General features: G+C 34.8%; 2 long non-coding RNA genes across 3 annotated transcripts; one reads left to right on the top strand and one right to left on the bottom strand.

The window, feature by feature from the left end:
• The first annotated feature begins 579 nt into the window (after positions 1-579).
• On the top strand, positions 580-7,616 carry LOC144957830 (uncharacterized). 2 transcript variants are annotated; one of them, XR_013642225.1, is made up of 4 exons: positions 580-821; positions 3,693-3,805; positions 4,332-4,407; positions 5,725-7,616. It is a non-coding gene; the product is annotated as an uncharacterized LOC144957830 (long non-coding RNA). The 2 variants fall into 2 exon arrangements; XR_013642226.1 differs by lacking the exon at positions 580-821 and adding an exon at positions 2,161-2,343.
• Positions 7,617-17,163: 9,547 nt separating this feature from the next.
• Positions 17,164-19,247, bottom strand: LOC144957977 (uncharacterized). The gene is made up of 3 exons (XR_013642283.1): positions 19,105-19,247; positions 17,945-18,123; positions 17,164-17,610 (listed from the first exon to the last, which is right to left on the bottom strand). It is a non-coding gene; the product is annotated as an uncharacterized LOC144957977 (long non-coding RNA).
• Between the last annotated feature and the right edge of the window lie 958 nt (positions 19,248-20,205).

The following is a 20,205-nucleotide window of genomic DNA, read 5'->3' as shown; positions in this document are numbered from 1 at the left end:
GTGAATGTATATGTGTGTGTGTGTGTGTGTTCATGAGTGTGTGGAGCGCCTGTTCCATCTTTAATAGACACCTAGATAACCATGCCCCACGGACAGTCGTCATAATGTAAACAATGGCAGTGATTGGTAAACATAGCAAACTACACAGGTTTTATTATCAATGGTATATGTCTAAGTAAAATTCCCACTGTTCTACCGCTTGATCAGAACAACAAAGTAGAATCTTCTACCCTTATCACCAACACAGGAGCACCCTTAGGAACTGTTCTTGTTCCAACTCTTTTCGTTATATGCACAAATGACTGCATAAATGATGTAAATATTTTAAAATTATTCCGACGAGACCACAATTCAAGCCTCGATAACAACTGGAGATGATGTATTGAATTATTATTAAAGATATTGAAAGATATGTTGAATTATGTGATAATAACTATCTATAACTTATTGTAAAGAAAACTAATGGAGTGATATAATATTATCTTCGAAGTGGTTATTTGTACTACCACTACAAATAGCGAAAACTACCGCTTTTCACTATTTGTACTCCCAGAACTCTTATGTGTTTAAAGTTGCAAACCACCGCTCCTTTACCTATCTGTAGCTACCTACTCCCAGCACTCTTATGCGTTTAAAGTTGCATTTGTGAGCTTTCAAGGACCAGCCGACCAGCCTCCACTTTTCGCGGTCTTTCTTTGAGAAGTGTGAAGCAAAAAAAAAAATGGCCCTCTCGGTAAACGAGACATTCTCATCTTTTCTCCAATTTGAAAACATTCGAAAATGAGAATAATGTACTTTTTATTAAAAAGTCAACAAAGAAGGTAAGTAAACTAGATACGACAATTTTTTTCCTTAATTAAGTGGCAACTCATTTCTCGTCATTCTCACTCTAACTCAAACTAAGAAGAGTACACCACCTCAAACATTTGTCAGTTTATATCTTTGCTTTTATGAGGTCTATTTTCATTTTGAAAAGTTCAAAGTGAACAACTAAATGACGCCGATTCAGTGGTGTATTTGGTCTATCTTCATGTGAATAAATGTTTTATTATTGACTTTTCCAAAATTCCAATAGGTCATTCATTTGTATGTCGTGATCTATTTTTCCTTGATTGCAGCTGTCTCAGCTCTAAACTATACGTTTCTTTCTCAATAAATAATTCATTTTCTGTTTGCAATGTATTACAGAGATGTTGATTTACCACATGTAAAAATTTCAAAGTTGTATCTGAAGCTGTTTCTGAATTATACGTGATTATCCATTGGGATGCTGTGCTTTGGTCACATTTTTTCCTATTAAGCTATATATAGAGATTTTCCACCACATAAACGGTCATAACTTTTTAACCAGTTGAGACAGAGCGATAATTTTTCACTCTAGTTAATGTTTCACTCCCCTTTATTTTTCTACGCTAAATTAATACCCATAGCCACTATTTTAAAAAATTCTTGCAAGTGCCTACTAAGAGGGTTGAACTTGAACCTGAACATGCTCCTTCTTCTTCTTCTTCTTCTTCTACTAATAACTACAACTAGATAGGTACTACTCCTCTCCTGAATGATCGGAACCGTTTAAGAAACTAAATTACGGGTTCCACCGGCGCAGCTCTCTAGACTTCCAGTCCCACAGTGCCCAGTATGGGTGGGAGACCTTACCCCCGATGTTCCTCGAGGTGGTTTCACTTTATAATTGTTTTAGCTTTTGAACTGTGGATCTTTTGTCAAACGTTTTATTTTCATTTTTCAAATTTAGTAGCATTTTAAAGGCCTGCGTTAGGTATCGCTCTGCTGTACTGTAACTGTAAGAGCGTAAGAATAACATGGTAAAAGTACCGTAAAAGTATGCTGATGAAAATGATATTGACAATGAAATTATAATAAGAAGAACAATAGAACTTATAAACAAATCAATAAAGAAACTTTAAAAAATGAAATTTAAAAGAAGTAAGAAAAAACTGCCTCAAGAAGTGAAAAAAATTGTCCCTGTTGTTGAGATGTGAAGTGGACATAATCGTGTCTGTTAAGAATTAGAAGAAATGAAAGATGCCACTTTTTATTTTAAATGTAGATTGCACATTAGCAGAACACTAAAAAAAAAGGAAAGAAAGAAAATCCAATGTAGCAACTTGGTTGCTAGTGAAAAAAGTAAAATTACTCCGCTCAGCATTGCTGCTGGTGTGATGTCTAGTGTTAGTTAGGTGTCACTATATTAGAGTGATATCTTGTTATTTCATATTTTCATTTTAAAACCTGTAGAACAACTTGATTGATTTGTAAATTTCCTTATATGACCATTGTTTTAGTTTTCCGCAGCCATTATAATTCAATTTGAAATATTAAAAGGTACTGGAGAGGAGTCTTAGCGGGGTTTTTTTTTGTCTGTTAGTTTTAGTTATAGGTCATAGTGCAGGTCCAAGTGTTGGAAATGTACAAGGTTTTATTTTTTATTTTAAGGTTAGTTGAAGGAATACTTTCCTTAGCTCAAGGAACGTGCAGAAGACCTCCCCTATTTACTACTTACTACTACTACCGAAGTACTAGTGCTAGACTACTTCTTCCGCCACCTCACTCCTAAACGGACTGACACCACAGGCAACTGATATTATTCTCTCTCTCTCTCTCTCTCTCTTCTCTCTCTTTCTCTCTCTCTCTCTCTCTCTCTCTCTCTCTCTCTCTCTCTGAGTGTGTATCTGTCTGTCTATTTCTGCCCATCTCCCCTCTTTTTACTAATTAGTTTGTAGGTGTTTGGCAAATTCTCAAGAACAGCCAAGATATATGCGGCTGTGTGGCACTCACTTCCGGATTGGAAGGTCCTGGGGTCGAGCCTCGCCAAGGACTCACATTCTCTCACTGTACTCATGTGTATGATTTCCTATCCGCTAAGAGCGTTGTCTGTCAGAAGAAAAACATCGCCTAACGTTCTACTTGTTACGTGTTGCTGCTAGTCATGGATCCTTTGTAAAGTGCTTTGAGCATGTTTGGTGGATATTGCGGCTTATGAAAGCTCAATTCTTTTTTTAATATTTATATATATATATATATATATATATATATATATATATATATATATATATATATATATATAAAAGATGCAGGATGATGACGGGCATGCGCTACTTTATGATGTAATATAAATCATTCCTAATATATGATTTTGCTAAATAGGCCTACACTCAAATTTTACGAGTGTATCTGGTGGCAAATATTAGACACTCGTTGCCACTGTGATTTTGATGAAACTTGGCTTATACACAGATACATGAATTTTCCTAATACGGCTTCAAACATGCGATCTGAACTTCAATTTATAATGAAGTAATTTTTCTCAAATGACAGCTTGATTGAATGTGACAAGATCCTTTTACTTAATACAATTCAATTTAGTGTGGTCTGTAGTTATTTGCCTAATATTAGAATGCACAGAATTTGAATTTTTATTGACTTTAAATATTGAAAACAACATGCCTTTGGCTTTCCATTTGTGCCATTCCATTCAGCTTTTGACCTAGTCCCTGATTTGAGTACCACGTCACAAATTTAAGTTCTTCGAGAAAACTCTCGACTTACTTTCTTATTCTTCTAAAGTACTGAACTGTAACACCTTTGTCTCAGTTGGAGAAAATATTGCAATTTTTAAACTTAATATTTAGGTATTTATGTTATGATCTTTTATATTATTCCGTGTTTTTCAGCTTCCATCATATCATCCTGAGGAAAGTTGGCTAATTTATGACTTTTGTGTCTATGAATGCAAGCAGGGCAAAAAGCAATTGACTTCAAGCAAAGGAGTTCGCCCTAACCAGAGGTAGGAGGTTGTTTTTGGACGGGGACAGGAGGTGTTTTTTTACTTTTACATATTTAAAAAAATGAAAATATTATATGCACAAGATTATGATATTTCAGAATAACTCGGAAGTAAATTATCACCATCAGCTTTTCTATCTTGATTGCCAAGACAATTTTAATAAAGCAATCAAACTGATTCTGAATTTTAAAACATCCAGAGGAAGAGGCAATGTGTGCCTATCTGCAGCTCATTTACAGTCTTCAGAGGGCGGGCTGCACGATGTAATGCAGCAAGACAATAGTTCAACTATTACCAGAACAGTTTTAAAAAGTGAAAGACTTGATTTGTTCATATTGTATCTGATTGCGCTGGATTAGTATTATTATTGAATGTCTTATTAAAATTTATTTTCAATTGCTCTATAATCTGCATGTTGAAATCCTTCACAATTGAGCTATGCAAGTGACAACGCTATTAATATTTTATCATACTATGTTGTGGATAATTTTATTATTTTGTAATAAAAAGTTTTTCTTACATGCAGGACTCTGAAATTAATACTGGCTTCTGAGGGTTACAGGGCTAATCACCACCATGAAAATCACCCATGTGATAAATTGGTAAGACTCATTCATTTTATACTTATTTTCCATCGACATTTTGTCCCTGCAGTTTTTCGCTGCCGAAAATGTTACACTTGACAGCAATTAATCGCAAATTCTATTTTAGTCGCAATTAGACTCAATTTTTTTATAAATATGTATTATTTTTTTCTTTTCTTGTTACTTTATATTTTCAGTACTTAATTGTCCCTCCCCCCTCCCACTATTGAGTGTAATATATAGTAATAGATTAGTTAGGTAAATGCACTGTTGACACCAGGACCAAATGTTTAAATGACAACAGCCATTCCAACTCATATTTTTATTACGATACAATCAAGGTGGCGCACTGATATGGAGAGATGATGACCAGCTTTTGACAAAATTGACTGTTCCAGAATTTGTATTTTTTTTTATTAAAAAAAAAAATTTCTTGGAAGGGTTCTGGGCAGAGAGTTCACTTTTTTCTATCCCTTATATTTGTTTCCCTTTCCATGTTGCTCCCTGTCTTTGTTATGGATTAAGATTGCTCATTTTTTCCCTGGTCCTTGCGGGGGGCTTTAGTTGGGAGGCAGACAGTCAAATACAGTACCTTTCTTCTTGAGATGATTTTTTATACTGTAAATCATCTCTCTGTTATGTACTGTTATAGTTATAGGTTTTGAATATTATTAAATTATGTAAATGTTTTAGCAGGATCCTTTGCTTGTGTCTCGGTGAGACTTTGAGGTAATGTCAAAATCGGTACATCTTTGAGGTGCTCGTGAAATCTACTGTTCCCTATTTATTGAATCAGTCACCATATCATCATCCTTTTTATAGTGTTGTAAGCGCTATTAAGTCCTGTGAGACAATATAAGCAGATCTAGGTGGTGGTATTTTTTTGGGTCTTTTTTCTTTTTTTGTTCCAGATAAGGAATTTTAAGATTTGATGGTTGTCCATAGACTTTTCAAAATAAAATTTGACTTTGACTATGAGTACGATGCAGTTATAAGTGCTTGATTTCTGAGGACTAATTATAAATGGTGACCACTCTATTGCGTATTTGTATGCCATGAAAATGTTACAAAGACAATGAAGCGACGTTTTTTTGGGAATTCTGCAGTCATTCATTTAACCATCGAATTTGATGAGCGCCTGTTGCATTTTAGTTCATTCAAGTATTATAGAGTGACAAACACAACTCGTGCATTATGGGTTTCTATGCAGATTTTTGTCTTTGAATTGTCAATAAAAAAATATAATGCCTTTTTTGGTTTTGTTAGCTGGCAGGTCTAATTGAATGCTATTGCATACAATTTTGTACTTTTAATCTTTTTTCTTTTTACATTTAGCCATCCTCACTTTATCAGGAGAATCGCCTGCCCCTCGTGAATGAGACAGTGAAGGCTATGGCTAAAACAAAGGTGTCCACAACCCAACTTAGGCAATATATTCAATTAAGCCAAGGATAAAATGTATTGCCTAAAGATGTCGAAGATTTGCAGCGGAGATTGTTCAAGACTGATTTGACAGGACGGACGGTGAGACGGTACAGGAATTACTGAGAGAGATAGAGGAGGAAGGAGGTGTAACAAAGTTCAGTGTGAATGAGGATGGTGGTTTTGAGTATTTGTTTTAAGTAACGGGAAGAATGAGGCGTGATTTGCGTGTTTTTTGTGATGTGTTTGTTATGGATGCAACATACAAAGTAAATCGATATTTGTATCCACTTGTGAATATTATGTGCATAGATGATGAGGGTCATGGCGGGCGAAAGACTGGAAATCCATGACCAACCTGAAACTGACATTGTACCAGTATGACGTGTGACAAATACACGGGAAGGACTGTATCGAATTGTATCTTCAGTGACAAACAGGATCAATAGCTTGTTTCAAGTTATGGTAGAACATCAGTTTCTGCAAAGAATCGCCCAGTTGGAACAGTTTTTGACTCTTGTCTCTGAAGATAAATACTTTGACATTGTTGACATGACTGACTTAATACAGACAAATCCCCATTCTAACCCTCTTTCTGACTTTTCAGAGACACCAGACATTGTAAATGCACGTACTGACCAGAGACCACAGACATTATAAATACACACTCTGCCCAGACAGAGACCACAGAAGTTATGGACACACAGACTGACCAGACAGAGACCACAGACGTTATGGACACACAAACTGACCAGACAGAGAGACCACAGACGTTATGGACACACAGACTGACCAGACAGGGACTCCAGATAACAGAGACATGCGACCATAAAGATGCCCTTGACACGACAGAGACAGTTAGACTGCGAAATTTTTCAAATGTGACTCACACAGGAAATTTCATACAGAATTCCCTTAACACCTTTACTCATTGTCCATTTGTAAAATTTATTTTCATGTAATAAACCACCAAAAAAGTAAATTTTTAACGTGGGTGGGGGCTGTCACGTTACTGTAGAACGAGCTTAAGTCTCAATGGGATATTAGCTTTAGGCAACCACAAGTTGGTATTTTTCAAACCTGTTTCTATGCTATCTTGTGATGACAACGTCTCTCAGTGGCCAAACGTCACTAGCTATCCTTCACATAATGCAGGGTTGATTGTGTGAAGTACGTTTGGGGCCGGAAGATAGCAAGGCACAGTGCAGGCTACTGTACTGTGTCAGTCCGTGAACGGGTGACCAATTTATAGTACAGAGAAGGCAAATCTGTTACTATATGTCCCAATAAAAATATGACACAGAGAAGGCCGAAACTGTGTTATACAGGTCGGTACAGAATAAAACAAATATAACACAGGAGACCAAACACTGTGTTGTAGAATATCAAAATTTCAAAGGTGGTCGGTCAGTGACGAAATAAAAAGGGACATTATAAGTCGTAATATCACATCTCAATAAAAGAGTGTGATAGTAAAAAGGTGCCCGTTAACAATTGAGTCGGTCAAGTCTCTATCCAGATTCAAAAGGATAGTGCAAAGTCCTGTATGTAAAACAAATTTGAGAAGCATGGTTGTTCTCAATACTTGTTGGGTCGTGATCGGTATAGAGTGAAGTAGTGTTCATGCTACACATCTTCACGAAAAATCAGAGCAATGCTGTGTCAAGAATACAGAGGAGCAAGAAGACAAGATTTTTTTGTGTGTCTTTATATGTTACGGAATAGGTACATTTTGGTTGTCAAAACTTTCATTTTTATTTTGACATTTTCTTGATCTTGTAAAATAAAATTATAATTTAATTTAATCAACAGACTTGTTTAATAATTTAAAGATATACTTTTGTGGGGACCTTTTATAAAATCATTAGTCCGATTGTAGTTGTAAATTTCTTTATATTCTAATGTCATAAAATCAGGGACACCACTGAATTCCTACCAGCGCTTTTACTCACTGAGTCCCTACCACCAGCTCTTTTACTGAGTCCCTACCACCAGCGCTATTACTCACCCAGTCCCTACCACCTGGGCGGGGTTCCTGACCTCCCATAGTGAGCAGGGGGGTTCATACTGTGTCTTCTATCCCCTTATATCTGTTTTCCAACATGCTTTCTGTCTTTGTCTTGGAATGAGATTACTTGGTTTTGTCCTGGTCCTGGCCGGATCCCCTGGCTGAGAGTGAAGCAGTCGAATGTATAGTTAGTTTTGGGAGATGATATTTTTTTCATTGTAAATCATCTCTCTGTTATGTACTGTATTATGTTTTATTTACATATTATATTTGATTTGTTAACATTCGAGTGTATTCCTCTTAGTCGGGACCTGTGCTTTTGTCTGGATGAGACTTTTAGGTGATCTTAAACTAAGTACTTTGATGGTGTGCTCTTGGAATCTACATCTGTTTCCCATTTGAACAAATTCCCCTTTGTCTTACCTTTTCTTGGGTGCTTTCATTGAATTCTATAACTTTTTACTATCCCATTTCTTCCTTTTTACTGGCGCTGATATGACCTTAATGTGTTGCAAGCCCCGTAAAACCCTCAAAAACAAACAAACAAACAGTCCCTACCACCAGCGCTTTTACTCATTGAGTCATAGAGCTTTTACTCACCGAGTCCCTACCACCAGTGCTATTACTCACCGAGTCCCTACTGTCACAGTAAAGATTGTTCACAATTATCTTATTAAATTTTATTTTATTAAGAACTGAATTCATCTCACTCCAGTTATATTTCGGTAGGCTTAGATAAACTTTACCTTCTAATATTAGATCGTCTTTCCTTTTATAGCCTTCCCTCGAATTAATTTCTAATTAGTGAATACTTTTCGTTCTACATTCTGTCACGTAGCCATTTATTATAAAAGCTGATAGGTCTAATATTCTACACTCACTTTCTCTCCACAATCTATGCCGGACGGCCAGTCACTCTATTCCTATATATATACTGGAAGATTTTTATCTTTTGGGACTTTGTAGATATTATATCTACACCATTAAGACGCCGGAGCTTTTAACTTTGATTGTATAATCTTCAAGGATCAAACCCAAGCCCGCTGTCAAAGGACTTCACAATAACTTCTTACCAATTGCCTGGAAGTGGAATTTTACGAGTCCAATCCTGTTATCAGAGGAATAGATCATCCAAGCCCATCAACTGCCTGGAAACGTAAACTTACGAACCTGACATATTATCATAAGTTACGTAAAATATTCATATCTCTATTTGTAACTGCCACGATCACTGTTTATCTCTTTTAATTAAATTTCATCATTATTTTTATTTCATTGTAAACAAATCGTTAATTGTTTTTCATTTATAGTAACTAGTAAATTCTGGGGCCTCATTCTACATATATCTTTATGCATAGTCGAGTAGCTCTTTACTCACTTGAGACCATGACATTTTGGAGGGGACACATATAAAGAATTGAATTTATTTAGTTACTTATATCTATTTCATCTAACTTTAAAGTTTAAATTGCCCCACTTGATCATATTTTAATTGAACTCCCTATTTACAGGATTAATTTTTTTTCTTTTTCATTTCTTCATTTAAATGGAATAGCAATTTATCCATTCATTCTTTCATTCAAATTGAATAGCATTTTATTGATTCATTCCTTCATTCATTTATTCACTTATAAATTATTCATTCATTCATTGTTCATTCATTTATTTATTCATTCATTCATTCATCCATTCATTCGTTTATTCACTCATTTATCCAATCATTCATACATTTATTCCTCCCTTCATTCTTTCATTCATACATTATCCATTCATTCATTCATCTATTCACTCAGTTTTTCATTCATTCATTCATTCCTTGTCCACTTTGTTATTATATCACTCATTTCATTTTGTTGTTTGCCTCATTCATGAATTGTTTTCAATATGTTTACATTCCATAACGATTCATTCACCTATCATCCAATCACTCAGTGTTGTGAACACATTTTGGAACTATTGTAAATCTTACGATATTTTATTGTTTTGTATTTCAGACATCACTGCTAAACACTCTTCAATGCCTAATTACAATTGTTGAACAACCATTGAACAAGAGAGAGGTCCCAGCCACGAACTGAGTTGGTAAATATATCCTTCATTATTCTCTTTTACATGATTTTGCATCACATAGTAACTATAGACATCGTGATTTGTTTTGCATAGTGATTTGTTTTAAATGCATTTTTGGCATATTACTGTTACCGAAAACCACTTATATATTATGTTCTGAAAAGTGAGTCTTTAAAAACTAAATAATAATAAAAGGAGTCTACTAGCCGTCGTGTTATATTTAGTGATAGATAACTTGGGATTATTTTGGCATCCTATTATTGTTATCACACTCTAGTATATTAGCGTCATTGCGAATAATTGTACACAAACTAACGACGAGTCACACACATTGGTGATACATTTTTCGTAGTAACATAGTTTAGAGTACACGCGATTGACACATTGTTATTGACACAAGTCATAATAACTCCGCATTGTATTGACACATTGCTTTATAAGATATAACGATAAAAGGCATCAAATTCAACATACATAATAAGTTGAAATAAGAGAGAGAGATTTCTAAAAATAGAACAGTTCATTCCAGTAAGTGTAAATAAATAAAACAGTCAGTAACAGTATCCTGTCAATATAATATATATAAAACATCGTAACTAATTTATTGCAACATGGAAGCATATAAAAGATACTTAAGTCTCGCAAAAGACTTAGAAATACCCCAGGAAAGAATATTTTCATGGTGCGAAGAGAAAGTAAAAGAAGAAAAAGAACATGAAGAAAGAATTCGTAGAGAAGAAAATGAAGAAAGAATTCGTAAAGAAGAAAAAGAACACGAAGAAAGAATTCGTAGAGAAGAAAACGAAGAAAGAATTCGTAGAGAAGAAAATGAAGAAAGAATTCGTAGAGAAGAAAAAGAACACGAAGAAAGAATACGTAGAGAAGAACGAGAAGAAAGAGTCCAAGAAAGGGAACTAAAAAGACAAATAGCATTAGCAGAAGAAGAAACCAAAAGGACCCAAATGATGCTGGAAATTGAAAAAACAAAAACCGGTCATGAAAGAAAACATAATAATAGTGATGAATTTTTCGTGAAACTTCCACGCATGCCAACATACGATGAACGCTCAGACTGTTTAGAATCCTTCTTACACCGATTCGAAGTTCAGGCTAAAGGTTATCGTTGGCCAGAAAGCAAATGGGCCACAGCCTTGATTAACTGCTTATCTGGAGAACCGCTAAAAGTTTTTATACCTTAACAACTGAAGATGCAGATGACTATGGAAAAATTAAAGACGCTCTACTAAAAAGATTTAGATTAACGGAAGATGGTTACCAGGAAAGGTTTCACACTGCAAAACCGGAAAGTGGAGAAGACTTTAATACATTCGTGAACCGAATTACTCAATTTCTAAATCGGTGGCTTGAGTTGGCAAACGTAAAACAAGACGACTTTGCAGGCCTTTACTATCTCACGCTGAAGAATCGAATCTATCAAGCTTGCAACCCAGATTTAGTCGCATTCTTTAAAGAGAGAAAGCCAGAAAACTTGGACAAATTAAAAATCTACGCAGAAAACTTTAACAGCGCACATCCATTGACACCCCTTAGCAGAACATTGAAGGAACCATACTACGCTGCCGCTGCTCAGAGTCCAGGTACACCTAAAGTTCAGTACTCAAATAGAACGAGCCGATCAATCACTCGGAACACGCAAGTGAAACAAGATGATCATAGTAACAAACCATGGAACAAACAGTTCAATAGAGACCATAGCCGACCCTATCAAAACAAAACAAGAAATAGCACTGACAATAATACTGAGTATAAGAAAACCAACAAACCTATAATTAAATGTCAATATTGTGGAATGAAAGGCCACACAGCAGACAAATGTTACAAAATCGTGGGATATCCGAAAGAAACTGCAAATGCATCACTCCAAACCAGTGTAAATAATCAGACACGAATAATGTCAGGAGAAAATATAAATGTGTATTGCGTGAAAGGTATGTCACTTTTAACACAAACTCACAAATCAGGATCGCTATTTTTTTGTGAAGGCAAAGCTAATGGAACTGATTGCAAAATATTGAGAGACACAGGATGCAGTACAGTAGGAATAAAAGCATCTTTGATCAATGACGAAGACAAAACTGGAAAAACGGTACAATGCATCACATTCAGTGGCACAGTCGAAACCTTTGAAACAGCTAATGTGTACATAGAAACCCCATACTATACAGGAATAGTGGAATGCTGTATACTTCCCAACCCCGTCGCTGATGTTATTGTTGGCAATATAAAAGGTCTTAAAGACAACCCAACAGATGTAAAAGAATGGTCATTAACCCAAGAAACAGCTTGTCTAGCAGAAACAAGAAAGATGACTAAGACAACAGAGAAGCCAATGACTATTTCTCTAGAACCACAACAATTTGACAGGAACAGGTTCATTGAAGAACAGAAAAAGGACTCGACTTTAACTTCATATTTCAATATCGCAAACAAAGGGACGAAATCAAAAGTTGAATACATCATTGAAAAAGATATTCTGTTCAGGTTACATAGGAAAAGAAACAAAATAGCTAAACAACTGGTCACGCCGAGTATTTACAGAAACAAAATCCTTGGAATAGCGCACGATTCAATAACTTCTGGACATCTTGGGAGCTCTTCCACATTGAAGAGAATATCCGAGAATTTCACATGGCCTGGAATTACTAAAGACGTCCGAGAATATGTGAAATCGTGTGACACATGCCAAAGAAGAGTCGCAAAAGGCAGAATACCGAGATTGCCATTAGAGACAACCCCAGTTATTGAAAAAGTTTTTCAAAAAGTTGCAATTGACATTATAGGCCCTTTAACAAAATCAGATAGAAACCATACACACATACTAACACTAGTCGATTACGCAACCAGGTGGCCAGAAGCGATAGCATTGAAATCAACTACATCGGATCACATAGCTGAAGCATTGATGACAATTTTTACTAGAATAGGCATACCAAATGAGATACTGTCGGACAATGGACCCCAATTTACATCACATATGATGCATGAAACCATGAAACTCATGGGAATCCAACACTCATTCACAACTCCCTACCACCCCCAAGCAAATGGTCTTTGTGAAAGATTTAATGGCACTCTAAAGAATATGTTAAGAAAAGTGTCAGCAGAAAAACCAGATGATTGGGACAGATACTTACCAGCAATCCTATTTGCATATAGAGAAATACCCCAAGAATCTACAGGCTACTCCCCATTTGAGTTGATGTATGGACGATCACCTCGCGGCCCGATCAATATAGTAGCCGACATTTGTAAAGGGAATGAGGAGGACAATAACGAAATTATGTTTGCTTACGAATATGTAAGAAACCTGAAAGACAGAATAGAGGACACGTGTAAGCTAGCACAGGAATCCGTCACTAAAAAAGCAGAGAAATACAAGGAATACTCTGATCGCAAAAGCAAATCAAGAAAATTTGAGATTGGTGACAAAGTACTAATACTCTTACCCGATGACTCGAGTAAACTTTTAGCTACATGGAAAGGACCATTCAAAATAACAGCAGTAAAATCTAATGTTAATTACGAGATTAAAATTAACAACACAACAAAGACATTCCATGCAAATATGCTAAAAAAATATTTTGATAGAGACACAGTGTCGCAACCTATGTTTACTAATATCGAAGCTTCAAATGCAGGATTAATCATACCGTTGGTCATGGGACACAGACACCCGAGACAGAAAAACAAACAAAAATCGCACAATTGCAACCACCTAAGACAAAAAAAGAAGTACGCAAAGTACTTGGGCTCCTAAATTTTTACAGGAAATACATTTACAACTTCGCGCACATCGCGCGACACCGCTAACAAATCTGACAAAGAATGGGTCACCGAACAAAATTGTTTGGACAGAAGCGTGTCAGAATAGCTTTAACCAGTTAAAGGCATTACTCTGTTCAGAACCAATTCTTAAATTACCCGACATATCAAAAGAATTTGTTGTAAGAACTGACGCGTCTGATAAGGGCATCGCAGGTGTACTATTACAGGAACATGAGGGAACTCTAATGCCTTGCTTATATGCAAGCAGAAAATTATTGGACAGAGAATCACGATACTCTGTAATAGAGCGTGAAGGACTGGCCATCGTCTTTGCTTTAAAGACATTCAGCAGATATCTACTGCTAAAAGAGTTTGTGGTAGAAACGGACCATAAACCACTCACGTACATAAGAAATAACAAAATGAATAATAGTAGAGTACTAAGGTGGAGTCTATTTTTGCAAAATTACACTTTCAGTATCTCTCACATACCAGGCTGTGAAAATATTCACGCCGACCTACTTTCTCGATTAGTATAAACACGTGAGAAGGGTATAACTTAACCTCCCATGCATACTGTTAGTTACCTCGCAAACTATGCCAAATCAGAACGCACAATTTCGATAATTTTATTTGTAAACATGATGACCCAACTTAATGTAACATTGAGTATTGTTTGGATATATATACCATACCCATTCATGATTTGGGAAATCTTCTCTTTATCTATTATTGTTATGAATTTTCACTCATTTATGATTAATAATTGAAATGTCAATATTCCATTTACATTTTCATTCATTTCATTCAGAAAATTACCTTCATATCATCGACTTAAATCATGCTTCATTACCATCACTATTGTTTATCACAATGATTTGTAATCACATTGCCATCATGTCGTTCATCACAATGATTTGTAATCACAATCTTTCATTGTTATTGTCACCCATTCATATACCTACGTTAAGATAAACATTTCCATGTCTAGTTAATAAATAATTTAATTGTAGCACAAATCATAACAATGGATTAATGCTAGAGTATCATGATAGTAAATTTACTTCCGTTTGTAAAATCTATCTTTCCCATAATGGTTAAAGAGTATATTTTAAACGTGGGTGGGGGGTGTCACAGTAAAGATTGTTCACAATTATCTTATTAAATTTTATTTTATTAAGAACTGAATTCATCTCACTCCAGTTATATTTCGGTAGGCTTAGATAAACTTTACCTTCTAATATTAGATCGTCTTTCCTTTTATAGCCTTCCCTCGAATTAATTTCTAATTAGTGAATACTTTTCGTTCTACATTCTGCCACGTAGCCATTTATTATAAAAGCTGATAGGTCTAATATTCTACACTCACTTTCTCTCCACAATCTATGCCGGACGGCCAGTCACTCTATTCCTATATATATACTGGAAGATTTTTATCTTTTGGGACTTTGTAGATATTATATCTACACCATTAAGACGCCGGAGCTTTTAACTTTGATTGTATAATCTTCAAGGATCAAACCCAAGCCCGCTGTCAAAGGACTTCACAATAACTTCTTACCAATTGCCTGGAAGTGGAATTTTACGAGTCCAATCCTGTTATCAGAGGAATAGATCATCCAAGCCCATCAACTGCCTGGAAACGTAAACTTACGAACCTGACATATTATCATAAGTTACGTAAAATATTCATATCTCTATTTGTAACTGCCACGATCACTGTTTATCTCTTTTAATTAAATTTCATCATTATTTTTATTTCATTGTAAACAAATCGTTAATTGTTTTTCATTTATAGTAACTAGTAAATTCTGGGGCCTCATTCTACATATATCTTTATGCATAGTCGAGTAGCTCATTACTCACTTGAGACCATGACACCTACCACCAGCGCTTTTACTCACTGAGTCATAGAGCTTTTACTCACCGAGTCCCTACCACCAGCGCTTTTACTCACTGAGTCCCTACCACCAGTGCTTTTACTCGTCGAGTCCCTACCACCAGCGCTTTTACTCACTGACACAGTCCCTACCACCAGTGCTATTACCGAGTTATAGAGCTTTACTCACTGAGTCCCTACCACCAGTGCTATAACTCACTGAGTCCCTACCACCAGCGCTTTTACTCGTTGAATCCCTATCACCAGCACTTTTACTCGCCGAGTCCCAACCACATGGCTATTACTGAGTCCCTAACACCAGCGCTAATACTATCTATTAGCCACCAAATCCCTACCACCAGGGTGGGACAATATAAGCTCAAATTAGACCCCAAAAATTCTTACAGTGATGCAGAAAAAAACAACGAACAGATCTCTTTCAAATTTACACAAAATGTTTCTTACAACAAGATGGATAGGTTTAGCAATAGTCTTGAAAATAAATTTTTCTGAATTTTTTTTTCCATTTTTTAGTGAAAATTTGGTGTGACATGACAGGAAAAAAAATTGATTTAAAAATTCATAAAACTGCTAAATTTTTGTTTAGCCCAAAACCCAACCATCATGATGCAAAACACATCATAAGAAAAATTCTGACCAAATTTGAAGACAATCTGATGGGAAACAATCCAGATGTGAATGTTAGAAAATCAGAGAATGACGCACAATTAAATTTTGAGAAAATGAAAATTTTTTCTTTAATTTGATAATAAAGCTAATTATGCAGACAAAGGCCAACATTCATCAAGTATAACCAATATGGAACAAGAAAACAGTAATATTTTATAAATTGATCAAATTCTGAAAAAAATTATAAACGATTCGCTAACCCATACCCTCTAAAAATTACTGTTATTCACCAAAAATTACTTTAGTGGTCAAATATGCTTTATAGTTCTAAAATTCTTTAATTATATCTCATGACCTAATAATGTAATGTATAATTTGATGCTAAACACCAAAAATAACTGAATTAAAAAAAAAACTTTTTTAAGGGGCAACATAAGCTAAAATTAGACGTAAAACCCTAAAATTTCTAACATAGATGCACCAAAAACTAGGATATAAATTTCTTTCAAATTTAAACACAATGTTTCTTTCATAAATAGCTATATCATGAAAACTCTTGGAATAATTTTTTTAGAATTTTTATTTGATTTCAACTGAAAATTTAGCGCGGATCGACAGGAACAAATGAATTTTAAAATTTATAAAATTGCTAAATTTTAATTTACCCCCCAAACACTTACATCATGATGTAAAACACATCATAGAAAAGATTCTGAATAAATTTGAAGATAATTTAAAGGAAAATGATTAAGGTAGGATTGCTAGAAAATCAGACAAATGACATAAAACAGACATTTGAGAAAGCGCAAGCTTTTTCTATAATTTGACATAAAGTTAAAAGGCTGATTTTGCAGACAACTAAAAGAAGTGATCCATCAAACTTTCAAAATATGACCGGAATAGGACAACAAAACGAAAATTTTGTAGATTGATCTAAGTCAAAAAAAATTATAATCGGTTCACTAACCCGTACCCCTTAGATAAAAAAAATGCTGTAAAATTGATTTTTTTTACGCCCAGAGATAAAATAATTTTGTGGTCAAATATGATGTCATACCTTATGAATTCATCATTATAATCACAAAACCTAATTATTTACTGTATACAATAGGTTATACAGATGCTTTCTAGATATATTAAATGATTTTTCAAAATATGATATGGCACGCTATCCTCATTTTTCATTTTTTTTATTCTACTTGAGAGACAAGTCGTATAAAATTATATATCTAGTCAAGTTGAACTGCAAAATCAATTCTATTTTAGACAATAAAACAGTTAAATAGTGCACTAGCTCTGAATAAAAAGCAATTTGCTTTCCGAAACCCTTGGAATAAAAATCTCTTTCGCCTCAATACAGAAAAAGTCAACACTACTTGTTTGCCACCACTTTTTTTGTAGTTCCACAAAGAGGGTTGATCCTGCTCTGGATGGAAAAATTGAAATAAAAAAGAGACACATTTCATTAGCAATTTTTGGAAATGGCATTATTGTCATAAAATGCATTTGTCAAAGACATAGCAATTTTTAAAAAATGATCATTATTCACACCAACACACTTGAAATTTCATTGGTTTTACATCCATAGAACAAAACTCTTGGCAACAAACTATAGTCTGTCGTTAAATTAATACATTCAGTAGTAATTCAATTCAAATGGTGCTTTGCCATTTTCATTTAGAAAAATGAGCATTTATTTTATTGATCACCAATAAAAAATGTAAAGGCGCTATATATGGAGATTTGAAAACATTACTAACCATTGTCAAAAAGTGCATGCAGACACTCTGGTCTGCTGGCCCAGATGATGGTTTGCTGATTGATGAGTTTTGCCACAGGCAAAGGTTTGCCTCAACACACCTTGCCAGAATAGCCCTTGAGCCAGCATCTTTATGGATTGTCAGGACACCAGTAACGTCAACATGTTCTTTCATGTTAGCTGTCGATGAAAACAAAAAATTAAATTAAATTTACTACAGCGAAATACGCACATACATGCCAATGCTAAAGTTTATAACAGCAACACTTCGCATGTTGAACGGGACATAACGTCTGTTAGGCGATATTACAATTTCTTCGGACAGAGACAACGCAGTTAACGGCCAAGTACACATTTTACAACTGAGTCCGGTGAGAGAAAGTGAGCAAAGTGCCTTCTCCAAGGGCTCAACTATGCGCCGAGCGAGGCTCGAGCCCAGGACCTTCCGGTCCAAAAGCGAGTGTCATACCACTACGACATAGCCGTACGTAACTTTTAAAAATATAATAAAAATAATCACACAAATATAATTATCTCACATTGTCATCATCATAGGCATTTCAAAACTACTAATAATACTACCACTACAGATATCTTATCATTATAAAATATTACTCTCTCTCTCTCTCCTCTCCTCTCTCTCTCTCTCTCTCTCTCTCTCCATGAACATAACATACAAAACCCAATTTTCCGATATAAAAAAACAGCCCCCCCCCCCCAAAAAAAAAAAAAAAAGTTGTGAAAAAGTATGGACGATGCATGCTGTGTCGGCCATAATAAAGATAATAACAATAACTGAATGAAAAGTATTTTTTTAAAGGACCCTGAGCCTGGAATGTCGTGAGTACTCGAAACCTCTTGATCTTGATAAAATTAGCAACCTTTTGACTGGGGATCGAACATTGAAACACTTGGTTTTAATCGCCTGACATGGAAGGCTGATTTAAATTATTTGGGGGGGGGGGGGAATTAGTATTTTAATTTTTTTAAGCCCTGTTATTGTTATTTTTCACAAAATAAAGTAATAAAGTCAAAGTTAAGTAATTCGCGGTAGCGACAAATGTGTCGTCAGCTGATGCACAATCAACAAACACACAACCCCAAAGCATGTTTAGTTATAAAAATAAGAAATGAATTAAAATGTGCATTTCGTATGCTTACCTTGTAAACTGAGTATTCTGTGACTTGAAAAGAGTGAAGAATTACCAAAGTCCGTCAAAATCAACTTGTAATAATAGTAATAATGTGATTGTGATGAGATGAAGTGTTCACTTTTTGACTTCCAGATAATTCATTGTATATTGCAGTTCTATACGTATAAAATGTTATATTTTTAGTAATTACGCAAATTCTATTTTTAGTAAGAGTACAAATAAGCTCTGGCGTTATTTGCAGTGGTAGTACAAATAAGCGTAGCCTATTATCTTAGGAAAAATGGTAACAAACATGAAAATATATTTATTAAAAATGAGAGTGTAGAAAAAGTAGATGATTATAAATACCTCGGTATAATTGTCAATGAAAGTTTAGACTGTAAAATCATTCGTGCAAAGTGCTTAAAAAGAGGAAGACAAGATTATTCATGATGAGGAGACTGTACTCAATAAATGTTGACAAAGCAAATTTATCTTTGTTATATAAATCTTGCATTGAAAGTCTTGTTTTTCTTTCTGTGTAAGTACTTGGGGTGGACATTATTTTAGAATATGTAGAAATTAAAATAAATAAAACAATAAAGAATGCAAATCGAATATTAGGAGATGATGAATGGAACAATGTTGTATATTTCCACAAAGACGTTGCTAATCTTCGATTAACAAAATCCAAATATACGAGTCCCACACTTTGTACAACGAAATCAAAATAAGCCATAGGAGTAGCAGACTAATACACGTGAAAAGCAAAAGACAAAGATATTTTAATTAATTTTTACTATCAGCAATACGAAACTTTAGGATGACTTTTATTACATGAAATTTGAATGATACTATATTCGTTCTAAAATCTATTTATTTATGAATATTTACATGGTGCTATATCTACACTATCTATTATTCATTTATCCATTCATATACCATGTATTACTTTTACTTTATGTCACCCTGTGTTGGCTCAGTGCAATCCTTCCCAATCTATTGTCAAAATTCTACATTACAAAACCATTATTGCAACTCTATTCTACTTTCACGTCGTTTTTTGCAGCACAGCATTACTTGTAACTGCTGTATATTTTATGAATATTTTATTATATCTGATGATCAT

Source organism: Berghia stephanieae, chromosome 12 (genome assembly GCF_034508935.2).
Source record: "Berghia stephanieae isolate SIO BIC M18660-M18661 chromosome 12, UCSD_Bste_1.3, whole genome shotgun sequence".
In the NCBI taxonomy this organism is placed as follows: domain Eukaryota; kingdom Metazoa; phylum Mollusca; class Gastropoda; order Nudibranchia; family Aeolidiidae; genus Berghia; species Berghia stephanieae.
Note: the sequence above shows the minus strand (reverse complement) of the source record. Positions and strands in the feature narration are given on the sequence as shown.